General features: G+C 42.4%; 1 protein-coding gene across 1 annotated transcript in view; it reads right to left on the bottom strand.

Annotated features, from left to right (window-relative positions):
• The window catches only part of tmem178bb (transmembrane protein 178Bb), a 122,946-nt gene that overhangs the window by 45,040 nt on the left and 56,630 nt on the right, over window positions 1-21,276 (bottom strand). The gene's annotated exons all lie outside the window — the stretch shown is intronic.

Raw genomic sequence — 21,276 nt, 5'->3', positions numbered from 1 at the left:
TATGGTTATGTGTGGCAAATGGTAAATGGTCTTACATTTTATAGCGCTTTTCTACACAGCGCTTTTACACTATTTGTCCATTCACCCACGGACATCACCATGAAAAACTACACTTTCATACCATCCATTTGCTGCGTCTTCCCATATTAGGATGTTCATGCACTGTTGCCTCACATCAAGAAGGTCCTGGGTTCGCAACCCGGCCTTTCTATGTGGAGTTTGCATGTTCTCCTTGTGCTTACGTGGGTTTACCCCGGGTACTCTGGTGTCCTCCCACAGTCCAAAAGCATGTTAGGTTGATTGGTGATTCAAAATTGCCCATAGGAATGAGTGTGAGTGTGTGTGGTGGTTTGTCTTTGTGTGTCTATATGTGGCTCTGTGATGGACTGGTGACCTGTCTAGGGTGTACCCCTGCCTTCCACCCGAAAGAGAACTGGGATAGGCTCCAGCAGATCCCCGTGACCCTGGTTAAGGAATAAGCGGGTATAGAAAATGGATGGATGGATGTTTGCAACTCCATAATCCTTGTGTGGAATGGAGTCCATTTCATTCTTCTTCCTGCCTTCGCGGAGCTTCTTTGGATTTTACCAAAGACACAGCATGGTAGCCCAGTGCACCAGATCTACAACAATTTCTGAAAGAAAATTGGGATTTGGCAGCAGTCTTCAGTCCTACTTGTACCACCTCCTGTCATGAACTAGGGCGTGGTCAGGAGCACACTTCACCCACACAAACACAGGAGTGAGGAAAAGAGTCTTTATTTAACAAAAACAAGGCTAGGAAACTTATAGGTGTAAAACATGGGCAGGAACAAAAGGAAAACACGGCACACGGGTATGAGTGGAAAACAGGAACGTGGGGCAAGAGCATGAACACAAAAGAAACCAGGCACGAACAGAGGGGACAAAGCATGAACAAGAACACATGAGTTGCGGAACATGAGCGTAAGGGAGACAAGGCACACGGGACTACATGGAAAACAGGAACATGAAAACTAAGGGAAACAGGGCATGAGGGTCTTGGGTCACACACTTAGGAAGACACACCAGACCAAACAGGGTACAAGAATATGAGAGTCAGGGAAAACAAGGCATGAGGGTCTGGGTCACACACAAGGAGGACTCACAGACCAAGGGGGAAACATGGACATGAAAAAGAAGGACAAGGCATGAACAAAGGAATTAACACGCACAGGGTAACAAGACAAAACCTGAACACAAGAGGAACTAGACAAACACGCAAGACAGTGACAACACAGTGACAGGAAACCAGAACAACTTAAATTAAAACTCAGCGAACAAAAGCAGTCCAGGATCAAAAGGGTCCGAAAAACAAGCAGAGTCTGATGTGGCGAGAGAAAACAGGCAAACAAGGCGTGGAGCATAGGTTTTGCAACAGACAAGGTAAGACAACAGACAACCTGGCAAGGAGCAGTGATTGAAACAAGGTATTTAAGGTGAGGGACAAAAACAAGGCACAGGTGAAAACAATGAACTAATCAAGACAAGGTAACATGAACGAACACAAACTAGATCCTGCTCAGTACTACAAAATAAAAGGTCCCAACAGGAAGTCCAGAGCAGGATCACAACACCTCCTTACCTCCACACAGACCTTATGACTGTGCTATAGAGCTCTACCCTGGAATGACTCCTGTGTATACCAATTGTCCAAGCTAAGAAATTAGGTTATCGTCATGCCACTTCCAGACTGTGATTATGATCATGGAAGCCAGTTTCCCTTTGGCTTTCTTAACCATACTAGACTTTGCACACCAGTTAAATGATATCCTGTTAGCAACATCACCCTCAGCCGTAATGTAACACTAGCAACACCTGGAAAGATCAATACCATAACCTGTTCATGTGGCACATTGCTTAGGCTAATGGTAGTAAACGTTTGCTACAGACATTGTTATGTTCAGTCTTCATAATATACAGCATTAGGGTGAATGGGTGATTGTGATATCTGATGCATACATATATATTAATGTGGTTAACGTTGTTAATCTAGTTTCAGAGCCACTGACAATAACCATGTGTTTGATTAACTGTGAACTGACTACTAACGACGTATGTAGCTATTTAGTTTGATTTCCTTCTTGATTTCCTCTTGGCAGCATTTGAGTATTGTGTAACAGAAGACAGTACTACATTACCCTGCCTTGTACATCAAGGATGTATTCCAAAAAGCAGGTTTACCGAACTCTGAGCTTAACCCTGAACCCTGAGTTGATTGATAGTGAGATAGGAAACTCTTGTGTTTTCAATTCCCGAACAGCTGTTTAGAATTAGTTTGATGATCTTAGTTAACCGTGTGCACGAGGACTATAAAAAGCCATATTCAGTGAAGCTCAGATACAATCATATCACCATGGCAACAGGGAAAAAAAAGGTTTACATTCTTCACACAACTGAAGTCAGAAATTCTTATGCAGATCATGAACACATCTTTTGAAAGAAAAGCAACGCAGTTGCAGCAGCAAAGGAGAAGGAATTGATGTGGGACAAAATTGTCACTCAAGTCAATGAGTAAGTTTCATCACTCCTTGTTTCTTTAGTAGTAGGTTATAGATGAAAAAGTGCTGGCATTTGACAACATTTTATACTCATTTAGGTGCAATCAGATGGGCCAAAAGGACCAGGAAGCAGCTCAAAATGAAATATAAGAATATTGTACAGACAGGTAAGACAAAGGCTACTGTATAGGCCTATTATTATAACCTCATTTGGTTTAAGGATATTTGACGCATTAAAGAAATTAAACATTATTCAGTGGATTTATTTCAACATGCAGTGGTTTTCATTCCAAACACAAACATGCAGGCTACGTTTCACCTGCAAATTATTACAGGCCTCCATTACATTCTGTTTTTAATTTTATTTTTGGTATGCAAAATTAAAACAAAAACTTCCCTTTTTACTATAATATTCATGTATCTTGAGGCTCAACAGCACTTGATCTGATTAACAGAATGACAGTTGTTCTTACAGGCCTATCCACAGAGTGCCACTGTAATAAGGACTGCAGCATACAGATTTTATTCTGAACTGAGGATAATGCTTTACACATGCAAAACCTGAGGATAACACAGGAGAAATTGTTGCCCTTACACTGACTGACTGATCATAAAAAAAAAATCATGTCAGTAAAGATAAATTATTGGCTACTGTCTAACCAGGAGTTTTATCTTCTATCACCCTTCCTCATGCTAAACACTGAAGACAAACTGGGTTGGGCCCCGCTCCATACGAACTGAGTGACCTCATCACATCCACGCTACCCATATATAAGCAGCAGTCTGGGTGGGATCCTCCCTTTCTATTCTTCAGCTATTGCACAAAGAGTAAGTTGTTTATTCAGTTCAGAAGGTGAAGGTAAATGTTTGTGTCGACGAGTGCATTAAACATCTGTGACCGGAACCTCAGCCTTCCCATTGTTACTAAGGGAGGCATAGCAGGAGAAAAGCCAACATAGATTCCAGGAGTGATCAAGCAACAGACCCAACGGATGTCATACCAGGGTGAAACAACTGACTGAATGTACTGGCATCACAGCGACCAGCTCAGACCACGCAGCTCTCCAGAGCTACCAGATCTATGAACTCTACTGCCGGATGAGGAAAAAACTCAAAAAAGCGCAGCAGATAGAGGACTGTTACAGACCATAGGGCCGCCACAGCGTTACCAGGACTGAGCGTGACACTAAGGGACACTGGGAGACTGATTGCTTATATTTGTTAGTTATGAGGGATTGCTTGCTGATTTTAGTTAATTAAATATTCTCAGTTGAAATAAGGAGTCACCAGCATTCAGTAAGGTTAAAAACCACATGCAGTATGTAATGATAATGTAATGTTGATATTCATTTTGATATTATTTACTTATAATAGCTAAGTAATGATGCATTGTTTTACGTTATCTTTAATCTAAACACATTCTGATCAGACTTCAAACAAATCAGGCTGAAACTGGTGTAGGGCTGCAACGATTACTCGAGTAAATCAAGGAACTCGATTACAAAAAAATCCTCAAAGCAAATTTTTGCCTCAAGTATTCGTTTAATTACCATCACTTGCATTATTGGACCTGCTCCGCCTAGGGATCATTGTTACACACGGACCGTAATCACTGTTGCACAATGCATTTCAGTATCAAAGGTTGGTGCTATGGCAGAGAGCGAAACTGTACGTAAAAGACCAAAAGTCCAAAAGTTTGGGATCATTTCAAACTTAAGAAGGATGACTACGTGGTGCAAGACGTGTATTGTAAAGTAAAAGTGGGGTACCACAACAGCACTTTGTCAATGCTGACAGAAAGCATCCAGTTCGAAACAAAGTAGTGAACTAAATTAATAATTCATGTTAAACTGCAAGTAAGCAATGCACCAAATAAGCTAACTCGTAAAACAGCCAGTTGTGAACCATACCGGCTCACCCAGCAGAGCCGACACGAGGTAACGTCATTTCAAGCTAACCTGTTTCTGTATTACACAATAGTATTATTGTTTAAAAATGCAAAATTTTATCCGATTACTCGAGTAATCACTGAAATTTTTGGTAGAATACTCGACTTCAAAAATGATTGATAGCTGCAGCCCTAAACTCGTCTAAAGTATCAAAGTGTGTTTGCTGCTAGTTGCTTTTGTTTATGAGTCAAATCTACTGAATTTTCTTGCATTATTCCCATATCCCTAGTGTCTGCCATCATAGTGCAACATTGGTTAATCAATGGTCAGGGTGAAATCCATGTACTCAGCAAAGGCTTGCCATGAGGCTTCCACGTTAAAATTACATTCATGTACTTTATACAACACAATAAATACAGAAGGCCAACACTACAGAACACTACAGCGAGAAGCTTTTATGAGCTGCGTCTTCACTGTAACGTGAAATGACCTTTTGGTGACAAATTTTGGTGCTGTACTGTACTGATAGATGAGTAAGCATGAAGCTTGACAGTTTGTTGGAGATTCCTTTACCACAAGGGCATTCTCCCAGTGTTTTGTCCTGGAATTTATTGCCACAATTCTCCAAGGTATTCACTGTAGCTGTAACAAAAACTGTGACATGTAGTGCAAATATAACAATGAGACCTTGGAGAATTGATATGACTACAGGGCACTGTTGCAGAACTAATTAACCAAGCATCTCATTACTCCATCTGAGAAGACAGACAGTGATGATTTGGCTAAAGTGACTTCTTGTTTTTTCTATGACAATTTATAATAAAACTGGCTGAAGACACTACAAAATGCCTGGGTTTTATCTTCAGCCCAGATCTTTCACTGGGAAGATAGCAGGGATATGTTTGTGTGCATTATGCTGACACGAAGATCTCTCACTGGCTTCTTTGACAAGAGACAATGGGTCTAAATGTCTTTACAGATAAATTGTGTGTAGAATAACTGTATAAAATGGTAGATATAAAAAACCAAGTACCTATATCCTTAACCCACTAATTTTAAGATTTTAGTTAGTCAAAATCCTTTTTATACAGCAGATATTCTTTCAACACTACCAAAATATTCAGTGTTTATATTGTGTAAGTGTCTTTCTTGTGTATTTTACTGATGAGTCAGCCCTCATGCATTGCAATCAATTCCAGATACAGCTGGCTGGCTGGCTGCTCTATGTCAGGGCTTTGGCAATATCTCTAATCACAGAGCCAGCAAGGAGGGACCTGCTAGCAACAACAGCCTGTCCAGTCCTCATTCTCAGGTGCGAACTACAAAGGCGATAAAGTCATCCCCTCATTCCCCATGCAGGAATGCGGTAGCACCAACATCGCCCAGGACTGAGGCACCCTCCACCAACCCGGTGTCCACTGCAACCCTGGCTCTGGCCCATGAGCAGCCCTTTTTCACCTCAGTCATTGACTTCCAGAGCCAGGAGGCTGGCCGGCTCTGTTAGGCCCCGAGGTTTCTGTTTCCTGTCTGTCCCTTATTTTGGTCAGTTACCTGTGCTCCACCTCTGTTTGTGTTAGTCCCAGGTAACTTTGTGTTTAGTAAGATTATGTTCACCTGCGTCTAATTAGTGCTTCAGTCCTGTGTATATATATCCCCTGTGTTCCTTTGTTCCCCGCCGGAACATTACTAAGGAAGTTATGATTGCTAATGCTAACTGTGAAGAGCGTTTCTGTTTTCCCTGTCTGCCTGCCCGCCGAGTGGCGGAGATATCTGTTGTTCGCCTGAGCCCTGGATGATCCAGGGGAATAAACCTGCCTGTGTCCTGCATTTGGCTCCTCACTCCTTTCCTTCACCGACACCACACCAATAGCATAACAGGCTCAAGGACCACTGAGGCTCCTGACTGACCTCGGAAGAGGACATAGTTCTGAAGGGATGTGGGATTTGCATGTATTTCGTTGTATAGCAAGTAGTGTTCTGTTGCTGTTGCTAATAAAGATGCTAACTTTTCTCTGCAGAGCACTTTTTCCTCTCTGGTAAAGCCAACCCCTGCCACTCATAACGCAGTCATGACTGTGGTTGCACATGCATCCAAGAGGGTGAGCAAGGATGCCAAGTACAAGCAACACACATCCTTCACCCCCAATTTACATCTGTTGGTATTCTCATCTCACCTACAACTAAAAGACATTACAGTACAGTTATATTGTGCCCTAACACTGCCCAAATGCATTCACCAGTTCATTCAGATCTAGGGTGATCATTGGAGGGACATCTCCCACCTCCTCATGCTTCTGGGTAGGGGGCGAGCTCTCATCTTCTTGCCCTGCTCATGCTGGTATCCTACATGGAATGCACAGCGGATACTCACCAGCCTGAACAGCTTTTTGTTTCCCTATAAAGTCAGTTGGATGGGCTGCCCTTTCTCAGTGGAGTCGTTGTCTCATTCACTGTGTGATACTTGTAACTGTCTCAAAGATATGTTTATTGTTTATATATTTCTGTTTAATTCATGGTTTTCATATGGTAATTTATTTTAAAATGTGCGTTGGGAGCTTTTGCCCCTCTCTTGAGGGGGCATGTACATTCAACAAGCCCACTGCTGATCGGCTCAGTGGTCACCATGAGAATGTTCTCTAGACACTGCCTTATTTTCCAAATATAGTACTTCTAGCTCCATAAAAGCAACATGATGACATCCATAATGGCCAAAAATTGCTGCTCTGTCCCAATTCAGGGGCTGCATATTTCGAAGGACGCGATCTACAAAGGTGTAGTCTACGTAGACTACATAGACCGCATAGGCTGAATGTTGGGCCAAGCCGAAATCAGACGGTCTGGCTAGCATACCACACAGTGATGGAGCTAGGTGAGGATGCTCTCAGTGGTGTTCTTATAAAAGTTGTGCATCAGTTTCTGTGGGAGCTGGGCCTTCTTCTGCTTCCTGAGGAAGAAGAGTCTTCTGTTGGTGATGAGGTTTGAGGTGTTGGTGGTCCATGTCAACTGATCAGACACATTGACTCTGAGGAACGTTACATCCTTCACACATTTCACTGCCTCACCATGTATGTGGAAGGGGCTATGCTCATTCCTCTTTGTCCGTCTGAAGTCAATGGTCACCTCCTTTATTTTAGAGGTGTTTAAGACCAGGTCACTGCCCAAGCAGTACTCCGTGAGATGTTCCACCTCATCCCTGTAGGCTGTGTCCTCGTTGTCTGAGATGAGCCCTACAACTGTAGTGTCATGTGCAAACTTAATTATGGCATTTGAAGTGTGAATGGGAGTGCAGTCGTGGGACTGGGCTGATCAGCTTATATAGGATGATTGTATTAAATGCTGAGCTGAAATCCACAAAGAGCATCGTCACATATCTGTTGGCCTTCTCCAGGTGTGTCCGGGTCATGTAGAGCACTGTTGTAATGGCATCCTCTGTGCAGTGGTTCACCCTATATGCGAACTGATATCTGTCCAAGGCTGGCAGGAATGACGGTTTTGATGTGAGCAAGCACTAAAGCACTTTCAAAAAATTTCATGGAAATGGGTGTCATTTAGGCACTTAACAGGTGACTTCTTAGGCACTGGAACAATAGTAGTTGACTTGAAACGCATGGTAAGAGTAGCATGTTGCAGTGAGAGATATTAAAAATTCTGGTAAGCAATATATACAGAGCTTACGTCTATACTGAATACAAATGTGTGAATTGTTTGTTGTTTCTTGTCTTCTTTGTTATATGTGTATACTGTATGTTGTATAAATTAATTTCGCTTTTGTGCAGAGAGAAGTGTAAGTAAACTGTTGTGTAAACCTAAGGTGAGCCAAAAATAAGCCAAGATTGACACAGCATGCACAACAACAAATAACTGGATAGGTTTTGCCAAGCCAGACCTTTTACGCAGAAAATGGTAACGATCATTTTTAGAGTAACTAAAAAGACTTAGGTCAGAGAATGAGGACAGAAGCACGTTCTGTGAACCCAGCAAATCTACTTCTAGAAATGTATTCATGCCCCAGGTAATTCAGCATTCCAATGTAAATATTTCTAAAGGGATAAGGTACCACACAGTACTATTAAAAAACTGAAAACATGGCGAATGCAGCATCAGTAGCCTGGTCTTTCCATTTCAAAATATTTACCTGTGGAGGAGCAATTATGTATTCGCTCCAAGACAAAGTCATTTTCTCTGGGTCAGTGAGGCTGTGAACTAACATGACCCAACAGCTTTCAGCAGCAATGAACAGCCATACAGGAGCCACCGGTGACTCAGTCCTGAGCCTGGCCAAATGTGCAGGGACATGTGAGTCAAGGAAAGATGAGCAACGAAAAAAATCTGTTTTTGCGTGATTAGATTTTTTTGCAATAGGAAACACATTACATTACACATTACACCCCTTCATTAAGAAGTACTCCTTATAGCCTTGAGACCTCAGGCGCAATGCTGCTGCTATCCCAAATGGATTTCTAAGTAATTGTGACTAGAAGTGATTTCACTGAAGGAGTGAAGCTGTGTGTGTGTTTGTATGCATTTATTCCATTGCCAGGAATGTAACATTAATGGGCATTTTCTTGCAGGGGTGTATTTTTAGACTAAGAGGCAATGAGTGGAGGGTAGACGGGGACTAATCAAATCTCCTTGAGTGATGGTTTGGTTGGAGGTTTGGCTTTGGGTAAACATTAATTTTAAATGTTTTATAACCTCTCTGCTAGCTCAATAGTTGAGGACTTTGATCTATATGGAAAATGCCTTCCAAATCATCATATCATCTCTACGCAAGTACAGAGACAGGGCCAGGATGCCTTTAACTTAGACTGGAAGTCTGGAAGACTGGAAGCAGAAGGAAACTGATTGGAATGTAAAAGAGCATCTCAAACAGCTCAAAAACTGTGTAATTTGTTTGAAAGTCTTTGCAAACACAGTATACAGTCTAGTGTCCTTTATAATAAGATTAAATTACAGGAATGGAGAATGGAACTTTTGAAAATACAGCAGGTATTATGTGTTGAGTTAATTCATTGTCATCATGAAACTTTATTTCATACACAGTAAATGGGTGTCTATACAACAGCCAGATACAATAAAAATACTAAAATACAGTAAACAAGCCTAGCCCAGCTAGGACAAAATTCAGATCATGTACAGGCAATGCAGTAATGCAGTGTTACTTGGATTAGTAACAGTAATATTTTTTACCGTCTTGGGCAATTGTAATCCCTTACATTACTCATTCCAAAAAAAGTCAAAGTCAAAGTCTGCTTTATTGTCAATTCTGACATATATAGAGCACATATAGAGAATCGAAATGATACTAATGTAACGCATTACCCAATAATGTCTCACTGTGCAACACTGATTCTCTACTGGGCCAAGAGAAATTAATATTGATCTTCTCATCTGAGTCTGGCCAAGACAGCAAACAAGAGGATTGTTGTTGGACACAGCCACACCATAACAATATTCAAATCTTTTATAAATGTTACCTGTCAAAATAATCTAACAAACTATACATCTCGTTATTTTAGTTATAGGTTTGAGAGGATATTATTCAAAATGCAACTACTTATCGAAATGGTGTATTGGCTCCCAAAATTAGTCAAGGGGAGGTAGAAAACTTCGCAACCCTTTTGTCTTTTATCCTTTACAAATGTGTTTCCTGCATGTAATGGGAGAATATCTGTCTCCAAAAGCTCTTGTCTTAGCCAAGGGACATGCAAATTACTGTCTTCCTTTCACTCAGATGCATACAGTATGAGCTTCATCCTTTCTCAACACAGCCAGCAGTCTAATCATGCTTAATAATGCAGAAACACAAAGATGAATGACACTGGGAGTAGACTAGCAGCAGTAAACAATTGTTAATGCTGCTTAGGTGGAAACTTGCAGGGATCATAAGGAACTATTTGTATCTATATACAGTTTGTTTAGGATTTAGATTTTTTTTTTAAGTCAGGGACAGTACATATTAATGAAGATTTAAAAAGAAAAAAAAAAACCCGTAAGATTATAGCCAAAAGCAAATTTTCATCTTTAGTTCCTTGTTGATATTACAACATAAAATCAAGACAGTAAAACAAGAACAATAAAAAGGAAGTACAACAAACAAGCAAACAACATTCGCCATAGACCATTAAACACAGACCAAAGAACATATAATGAACATATAAAATTTAACAGACTGAGGGTTGGGGATCATTTAGAATTTTAAATATTAAAATAATTTTGTTATAAAGTGCTTGGGTGCTGTATTAAAGTGCCAAGAGCTAAAGTTCCTAAAACTGCACATTAACTAAATTGTATGGAAATAAAGTGCTTGATAGTATTGCACTATACCCATAGCACACATTGTGTGTATTGCACAGTTAAATTTGCATAAATAAATGTATTATTGCACAAAATTAGTATACATCAACGTGCTTGAGTATGTACTGTTAAACAAATTAAAGATGATGTCCCAACAATTGGCCCATAGACTGTTGTACAAGATTTACCACAGAATTATGTTCATAGTTCTCCAGGACTTTCATGGAGAAAATTCATTTGTACTTATTGCTAAAATACTTGGCTGCCTATATTTAAATATGCAAGTACAACAGAAGACGATAAGTGGTTCCCATTAGTTTCGTTACACTGTAATTTTGTCTCTTGTTTACCTCTTTTTCAATGTAACAACAAATTAAGAATTACAGTTTGTGTAGTACTGTCTATGCCAGTCTAATTACACAGTCTGCACCACAAAGTTATTTTTTTCTTTTTAAAAGTGGCACACATACAATAGTTTGGCTCATTTTCCCCACATAAAAGTTGGTATTGTCAAATAGACACACCCAGTTTTGTATTCAGATTTATTTTCAGTGGTGTTGCACTTTCCAGTTGATATAAGCCAAAACACTATAGCTTAGGACAGTATACATTTCAGACTACATAAAGATGAGGAAGATTTTTTTATATTCTATCTATTTATTATCCTATAAAGGGTCCCAGGATGGCTGGAACTAATAACTCACACTATGCAAGAGGGTTAGTACAGATCCATACACTAATGTACAAATCAACATCTGTACATTAGTAAATACTGTACTCAGAATGGAGAATATCTCTAGGGGAAACCAGAGCCAACTGCCTTAGCTTGTTTAAATTTGTGCCCATGACAGATAGGTTGGACAGCTCTCTGCCAGATGGGAAGTCCTGCCACAGTTCAAGCCTTGTGTGACCTCATTTTTGCATGACCCACTTCATCTCTCCCTCTTTTCCTCACTGCAACCCACATCCAGACACATAGGATTAGAACAGAGAGCAGGCAGGGAGGCAGCATAGTCTTCCTGATGCTGCATCCATCCAGCTGGGAAGATACACAGGGGCAGATGGGGAACTGGAGGCTTTACCAGGTTGAAGAAAAGGGGGTCAGACTTATTGGACTGCACAAGACTGTTATTTTACCTTTCAGTATCCTCACAGAACACAACTGATCTATTGCTGGATCATAGCAAATGAGATGTCAGCTCTATGTGTGTGTGGATGCGAAGGTATGTGAGACTCATCACAGTGGACACAGTAATAATAAAACTAAGCCCCTTTATAGCATTACTAAAATGTTAAGTAAATACAATATGTTCATTTGACACAGTTTTATTTATTTTAACTATAGTTCACAAAGGAAAATGACATTTAAATTGAAAAAAGAAAACATGTTTCTGTAACTAAACTATATTGAAAGATCCAACTGCAACAATACAATAGAACACTTGCTATTACTTGCTCTTCATTTTTCAAATATTTTCCTCATCCACCTTTATATTTTGATGACAGCTTTAATCCTCCAGGGCATGGAGGATAGCATTCTTGCGCAAATCTAGATGATTCCCAGATGTTCTGCCTTTCTTCACAGATGATTCTTTTAGCTGCTCTCTGCTGGAGGGGTTTTATTGTCCTACCTTCACTTAATCTACACCACAGAGATTAACAATGTATCTTGTTTTGGCAGGATTAATAACATATAAGTAGTGCACACAAAATAATTTTCCTTTCAGTTTGCCCAATTATCTCTATTTTTAGTCAAGTTTTATTATAGAAACCACATTTTCATTCCCCTATATGTCTGGTACCTATAGAGCAAATTGACAATTAAAAAACTTTGATCTTCTTACCTTGGGAACCAGCTTGAGATCCTTCAGCTCTATCACATCTCTTTGATTCTGTTTGAGAGTTCTGCCTCCATTCTAGTACTGTGCAGATATTTGAAAATGGCCACAGACATATAGATTGTCCCTGATTCCATAATTCCATCTAGTGTCTTGTTAGGTCAAAATTTCTGTTTTATTTGATTTGTGATCAAATACAATACCTTCAAAACCTTATTACATTATCATCAGTCTATGTTTTAATTATGCTAACTAGCAAAGGTTAGCATGATATCAAATTTAATTGAATTACCAAACCTCTTACCCTGGCTGGCTTTCTTCCAGTGCCTATGTGACCCTTGATAGCAAGAATAAGTGCCATAAGTAATGAGTGGATGGATGAAATTGAATTGAACTGAATTCACCTCCACTGTGGCAGTTGAAAATTTAAAAAAAAGACTGTTTGGATAGGTGAATTTGCATAGGTTCTTTAAAACATGAGGATAGGTTCTTTAAAACAGTATTTTCTTACTTTAAGAAATATTTATACAGTAAATATTTAAGAAATATTTTATATAGAGCAGTCACCATATATAGGCCACCATTCTCTGGCTTTTTTTTTCAGTTATGCTAGTCCTATCTATAAAGACAAATGTGTTACAATCACCATTTTCTCATTAGTCATTTTAAGTTATCTAGGGTTCTCATCCATGGTTTGCTTGACAGAAATTGAAGGTGGATGAGTGCATACTCAACCCCTCTGCCAACCCCTCCCTGAACTGCCACCTTATCGTGGTGGAGGGGTTTGAGTGCCTGAATGATCGTAGGAGCTATATACCAATGGCAGGGTCTCCAAAGGCAAACAGGTCCTAGGTGATGGACCAGACCAAGAGCGGTTCAAACACCCCTTATGAAGAGAACAGCAAGGACCGTGACATAGCCCGGTACGGCGAAGCCGGGGCTCCACCCTGGAGCCAGACCTGGGGTTGGGGCCCGTTGGTGAGCGCCTCGTGGATGGGTCTCCCCTCATGGGGCCTGGCCGGGCAAAGGCCGAAAGAGTGACGTGGGGCTGCCCTTCTGTGTACCCACCACCCGCAGGAGGATCCATAAGGGGCCTGTGCTCTGTAGATTGGGCAGTGGTCGAAGGCGGAGACCTCGACGAGCTCCCCAGCTAAGCTGCCACATGTTGGAGGTTTCCCCCTTGAATGAAAGGGTCATCTCCCTGCGCCTTCGAGTCAGGGACACTGGGTCAGCCTATGGGCTGAACAATAGTGCAGAGTACCCGGTACTCCTACTGGGGACTCCATCATTCAGTTGGGGGACTTCAATGCTCACATGGGCAGTGACAGTGAAACCTGGAGGGGTGTAACTGGGAGGAACGGCCTCTCCGATCTGAACCCAAGTGGTGTTCTGTCGTTGGACTTCTGTGCTAGTCACAGTTTGTCCATAACAAACACCATGTTCAAGCATAAGGGTGTTCATCAGTGCACATGGCACCAGGACACCCTAGGCTGGAGGTCGATAATCAACTTTGTAATCGTGTCATCTGAACTTTGGCTGTACATCTTGGACACTCGGGTGAAAAGAGGGGCAGAGCTGTCAACTGATCACCACCTGGTGGTGAGTTGGATCCGCTGGCGGAGGAGGAAGCGGGTCAGACTTGGCAGGCTCAAACATACTGTGAGGATCTGTTGGGAATGTTTGGCCAAATCCTCCGTCAGAGAGGTCTTTAACTCCCACCTGCGAGAGAGCTTCAACCAGATCCCGAGGGAGGCTGAGGACATTGAGTCCGAATGGACTGTTTTCCACCTCCAATATCAACGCAGCAGCTAGGAGCTGTGGCTGTAAGGTCTCGGGTGCCTGTCGTGGTGGCAATCCCCGAACCCGGTGGTGGACACCGGAGGTAAGGGATTCCGTCAAGCTGAAGAAGGAATCCTACCGAGCCTGGTTGGCTTGTGGGACTCCTGAGGCAGCTGACAGATACCGTCAGGCCAAATGTGCTGCAGCCCAGGTGGTGATGGAGGCAACAACTCAGGTGTGGGAGGAGTTTGGTGAGGCCATGGAAGGTGGAGGTGGGGAGCCGCTGACCTCGACTGGGGATATTGTCAGACGGTGGAAGGAATACTTCGAGGATCTCCTCAACCTGACATGTCTTCCATAAAGGAAGCAGGGGCTGGGGATTCGGAGGCTGATCCATCCATCACCCAAGCTGAGGTCACTGAGGTAGTTCGGCGAAGCACCGGGGGTGGATGAAATTCGCCCCGAGTATCTGAAGTCTCTGGATGTCGTTGGGCTGTCAAGGCTGACATGCCTGTGCAACATCGCATGGCAATCGGGGACACTACCCCTGGATTGGCAGACCGGGGTGGTGTTCCCTCTTTTTAAGAAGGGGGACCAGAGGGTGTGTTCCAACTATAGAGGGATCACACTCCTCAGCCTCCCTTGGAAGGTCTATGCCAGGGTGCCGGAGAGGAGGATCCGGCCGGTGGTCGAACCTTGTATCCAGGATGAACAATGCGGTTTTAGTCCCGGTCGTGGAACCAGCCTTATACTCTCTCGAGGGTGCTCGAGGATTCATGGGAGTTTGCCCAACCAGTTTACATGTGCTTTGTGGACTTGGAGAAGGCATTCGACCGGGTCCCTTGTGACATCCTGTGGGAGGTGCTCCAAGATTATGGGGTCCGGGGTCCTTTGCTAAGGGCTGTCCGGTCTCTGAACAAACGGAGCAGGAGCTTGGTTCCCAGTTGTTCCCAGTGCATGTCAAACTCTGGCAGGGCTACCCTTTGTCACCAGTTCTGTTCATTATTTTTATGGACAGAATTTCTAGGCGCAGCCAGGCGAGTCCAGTTCGGGGACCACAGATCTCATCTCTGCTTTTTGCAGATGAAGTCCTGTTGGCTCCATCAAGTCAGGACCGATGTACCATTTTGTTGTGGTGAAGAAGGAGACGAAAGGTGAAGCTCTCTATTTACCAGTCAATCTACATTCCGACTCTCACCTATGGTCATGAGCTGTGGGTCATAACTGAAAGGACAAGATCTCCGGCTGGACACCCTTGTTCCTCCACATCGAGAGGAGCCAACTAAGGTGGCTCAGGCATCTGTACCGGATGCCTCCTGGGTGCATCCTGGGTGCCTCCTGGGTGCCTCCCTGTGGAGGTGTTCCAGGCATGTGCATAACCTTGGAGTTATTTTTGACCAGGACATGTCCTTTAACTCACACATAAAACAAATCTCTAGAACTGCATTCTTTCACCTGCACAACATTTCCAAAATTAGGAGCTTCCTGTCTCAAAATGATGCAGAAAAACTAGTCCATGCATTTGTTACCTCAAGGCTAGATTACTGTAACTCATGACTATCTGGATGTCCCAATATCTCCATAAAACGCCTCCAATTAATCCAGAATGCCGCAGCCAGAATCCTGACAGGAACTAGCAAGAGAGATCATATTTCTCCTATATTGGCTTCTCTTCATTGGCTCCCTGTAAATATAGAATAGAATTTAAAATCCTTCTTCTCACATACAAATCCCTTCATAATCAAGCTCCTTCATACCTTAAAGGCCTCATAGTACCATATTATCCCAATAGACCACTTCGCTCTCAGAGTGCAGGTCTATTTGTGGTTCCCAGAGTTTCCAAAAGCAGAATGGGAGGCAGAGCCTTTAGTTATCAAGCTCCTCTCCTGAGGAACCAGCTCCCAGCCTGGGTTCAGGAGGCAGACACTCTCTGTACTTTTAAGGCTAGACTTAAAGCCTTCCTCTTTGACAAAGCATATAGTTAGGGCTGGCCTCAGGCAACCCTGAACCATCCCTTAGTTATGCTGCTATAGGCCTAGACTGCCCGAGGACCATCGGTGCACTGAGCTCCCCTACCCTAACCCCCTCCCTTTCCCTTCCCCTCCCCTTCCCTTCCCCTCCCCTCTCTTCCTCTCCTCCCACCTCATGTATATTCCACCATTGAATGTCAGTAACCTTGTGCTCTCTCTCTCTCCCCTAGTTTGTGCTCTCTCCCCCTCTCTCTGTTCTCTCTGTACCTTCTGCAGGTGTCCCTGGTCCTGGAGCTGTATATCGCTGATGTGCAGTTACTGGTCCCACCAACCTGCAGTGTCTATCTGTTGTTTATTGTTGCTGTTCTTTTCTCTCTGCTCTATCCACTCACCCCAACCGGTCGAGGCAGATGGCCGCCCAAACTGAGCCCGGTTCTGCTGGAGGTTTTTTCTTCCGTTAAAGGGAGTTTTTCCTCTCCACTGTCGCCAAGTGCTTGCTCATAAGGGAATTGTTGGGTTTTTAGTTTTAGTTTTTGAAAAGTGCCTTGAGATGATTTGTTTTGTGATTTGGCGCTATACAAATAAAATTCAATTGAATTGAATTGAATGTCCCACCGGGAGGAGACCCCGGGGAAGACCCAGGACACGCTGGAGGGACTATGTCACTTGGCTGGCCTGGGTTCTGGTAGCTTTGGAGGTGAGGATCACTGAATTGGAAGCACAGCTCCTTCCCCTTGAAAAGCCAGCTAGCCTAGCCTTGTTAGCGGGTGTGGGGAAAACCTGGTCTGATAGCGAGGGGTCGGCATCCGTCCCATTTTGGATGGTGCGGCTCTCATCTCTAGAAATCTGGTCGAGTTTATTAGCCAACCTAAAGTTTGTCTGCTCCTCGACCCTTTAAATTATATAAATCAGAAGAAGAGGAGCTATTCATAAAAACCTAATGAAAATTAAGACTCCTCCTCTTACTGAACAGAAAAACAGAACAGTTAAATGTGGAATATTAAATATATGGTCTCCATCTTAATCTCTGTTAGTAAATGATTTTATAACGGATCACCAAACTGACTTACTCTGTCTTACTGAAAGCTGGCTGCAGCAAAATGAATATGTCAAGGTAGGAGCAGCTGCAATCTTCCATTGAAACTTCTTAAAATCTCACCCTAGGAACAGTTAGAACTCATTTGAGAGCCTCACTCTTAGCCTCTCACACCCAAACTGGAAAACTCAAAAACTAGTTCTACTTGTTATTGTGTACTGTCCACCTGTACCCTTACTCAGAGTTTTTAACTGAATTTCCAGACTTCCTATATGATTTTGTGCTTGTCAGGCAGTGAGGTAGCGGCGATTGCAGCAGGGTGTTTGCGATCCTTGTACTCCATGTTGTGGAGTCCTTGCTCTCTCTGTAGTTGGAAGTAGTGAACTGTGCTTCAATCTTATCTTTGTACTTGTGTTTTGCGGTCTTGATGGTTTTGCGGAGGGGGCATTGCTGGCTTGCTTGTAAACATTCGCATTGCCAGAATTACAGGCAGAGGTTCGACTGTTGACAGCCGTGCGAACATCTGTGTTAATCCACGGTTTCTGATTTGGGTATGTTCTAATTGTTTTGGTCGGCACAACGTCTTCTATGCACTTCCTTATGAAGCATGTGACGGTGTCTGTGTAAACATCGATGTCATCATCAGATGCAGCCTGGAACATATCCCAGTCAGTGTGATCAACACAGTCCTGTAACATAGAATCCAACTGGTCCGACCCAAGCTGAATAGTCCCGAGGGCAGGTGTTTCCCGATTCAACTTCTGCCTGTAGGTAGGCAGGAGCAAGACTGAAGAGTGATCTGATTTGCCTAGAGGTGGGCGAGGGAGGGACTTATAGGTATTCCGGAAGGGGGAGTAACAGTGGTCTAGAATCCAATCTTCACGTGTGTTGCATGATATGTGCTGGAAGAAATTCAGTGCAATCCTCCTAAGATTGGCCTTAAAATCCTCAGCTATAATAAATGCTGCGTCAGGGTGCACAGTCTCCTCTATGCATAGATGCCCATACACTTCCTTGAGTGCTGCATATTTGTTGGCCTGAGGGGGAATGTAAACAGCTGTAATGATGACTGCTGTGAATTCCCTCTGTAACCAAAATGGCCAGCACAGGAGCGTGAGGTATTCTAGGTCAGGAGAACAAAGAGATTGTATGGGATGTACATTCTTCCAAACGCACCATGAGTTGTTGATCACGAAGCATACACCTCCTCCTTTGCTCTTCCCTGAGAGATCCAGTATTCTATCCGCACAATGCACAGAGAACCCTGTGGGTTTGATGGCAAAGTCTGGTACCTCTTAAGACATCCAGGTTTCTGTGAGGCAAATAATGGAGCAGTCCCTGATCTCACGCTGCAACGAAATCCGTGTTCTCAGTTCACAGAGTTTATTGTCCAGGGACTGGACGTTAGCCAGTAGGATACTTGGTAGAGGTGGTCGATCTGCTCGGCGTCTTAATCTGACAAGAATATCGGTGTTGAGGAATTCAAAGTGTGGTTTGCGGTGAGTTACTGTAGAACCGATTTCAAGAAGTGTTTGTCTTATTCCACAAGATTCTATGCTAGGACCGATTCTCTTCACCTTAGGCAGTGTTATTGGGAAGTCCTGTCTTAATTACCATTGCTATTCAGATAACACTCAGCTGTATCTATCTATGAAACCTGATGAAATAAACCAATCAGTTAGACTTCAAACATGTCTAAAGGACATAACTTTCTACTTTTAAATTCAAAGAAAACAGAGGTTATTCTAATATTTGGGCATAAAAACCTCAGAAATAGTTTATCTAACAATATAGCTACTTATATAGCCCTGGCCTCCAAAACTACTGTGGAAAACCTTGGAGTAATTTTTGACCAAGATATGTCCTTTAATTCACACATAAAACAAATCTCTAGAACTGTCTTCTTTCACTTGCACAATATTGCCAAAATTAGGAACATCCTGTCTCAAAGTGATGCAGTAAAACTAGTCCATATATTTATTACTTCAAGGCTAGATTATTGCAACTTTTATCAGGATGTTCCTGTATCTCCATAAAAAGCCTCCAGTTAATCCAGCATGCTGCAGCCAGAGTTCTAAAAGAGAGATATCTTGTCTATATTAGTTTCCCTGCATTGACTCCATGTAAAATCCTTCTCCGAACATGTAAAGCCCTTTATGATCAAGCTCCTTGATACCTTAATGACCTCATAGTACCATATCATCCCAATAGAGCACTTCACTCTCAGAGTGCAGGTCTTGTGGTTCCCGGAGTTTCCAAAAGTAGAATGGGAGGCAGGGCCTTTAGCTATCAAGCTCCTCTCCTGTGGAACCAGCTCCCAATCTGGGTTCAGGAGGCAAACACCCTCTTTACTTTTAAGGTCAGACCTTTTTTTGACAAAGTTAGGGCTGGATCAGGTGACCCTGAATCTTAGTTATGCTGCTATAACCTTAGAGTGCCTGAGGACTCCCCAACGGTGCACTGTGCCCCTCTCTCTTTTCTTCTCTCTCTCTCTGCTCCTCATTCTATCCTTCTCTAGTCTCCTCTCCTCTCCTCCCCCCTCACATATATATGCCACCATTGAATTTCATTGACTTTGTGCCTTCTCTCTCCCGTAGTTTCTGTTCTCTATCTCTGTCCTCTCTCTCTCTGTACCTTCTGCAGGTGTCCCTGGTCCTGGAACAGTATATTGCTGATGTGCAGTTACTGGCCCCATCAACCTGCAGTGTCTATTTGTTGTTTATTGTTGCTGTTCTTTTCTCTCTCCTCTATCCACTCATCCCAACCGGTCAAGGCAGATTGCTGCCCAAACTGAGTCTGATTCTGCTGGAGTTTTTTCTCTCTACTGTCCCCAAGTGCTTGGTCATAAGGGATTTGTTGGGTTTATGTAAAGTGCCCTTAGATGATGTATTGTAATTTGGTGCTACACAAATAAATTGAATTCAATTTTCAAGGAAAATTTAGTCACCTATTAAAATACTGCTTAGGTAAAATTGTATATATTAACCTTACTTAAGTATCAAAAGTATCTATCTGAACAATTAAGTACTAAAGCACTGAAAGTATAAATGCTGTTAATAAAACAGCAAACTGTCAATTATTTTGTCTTTTTTTCTTAAACTTAAACTCCACAAAAATACAAAGCCCTCTGTACAAATATGAGACCTTTAAAACTTAACATGCACATGAACATGAACCTTTCTAATGACCTATAACTGTGACATTTAGAAGTTACACAGTTGATATACCTATTTCACATTCAGCAAACCAAGTTGCTCTTTCCTTTTTTCCTTCATTGACCATCTGTCCATCTTCTCCTAAATCCATTCAGCCCTTCCTTTTATTCCTGTATTCTTCACATCCTCCTCTATAACAATACAGTTCTTATTTGAAGCTGAAAACCTGTTGTTTACCCTCAAAATAAGTTGATTTTCAAAATTGTCAGAATCCAGCCTTGCTCTTCTTGGGCTGAAGACAAGACCTGCACAGCTAACGAGCCTTTCACAGGCTGCTGAGGCAGGCAGAGGTGTGCTCAGCTACACAGACAAAACTTGCGATGTTGGCAACATCAGATGGAGTAAAAAAAATGGATAGCCTTACTTATTTTCATTACGTTCTTACCCATTCTGATTATGGCATCATCTTTTGTCCAAGTTCAGAATTTGGAAGAAGAATCATAGCTGAGATTAACTCCAGGGCCGCAAACATGTGGCCAAAAGGGTTTTTCATTGTTGGTTGATTGGGAAACTGGGCTGATCACAGCCGCATGCTCTGTGAAGAATGCAATTTCAGCTGGATTGAACCTGCAGTGAAAATATAACCAATTCTGCAAAACATTGTGCTTAAGAAAGGGCAGTAAAACACAATAAGTTTTAAAGATGGTTTTAGAGACATATAAAATATTATGTTCAGTTATGATGAATTAATAACACATACACAATTCTTACATTGGAATATTCAAGTCTGCACA

Source organism: Mastacembelus armatus, chromosome 23 (genome assembly GCF_900324485.2).
Source record: "Mastacembelus armatus chromosome 23, fMasArm1.2, whole genome shotgun sequence".
Lineage (NCBI taxonomy): Eukaryota > Metazoa > Chordata > Actinopteri > Synbranchiformes > Mastacembelidae > Mastacembelus > Mastacembelus armatus.
This window is presented reverse-complemented; position numbering and strand designations above follow the sequence as displayed.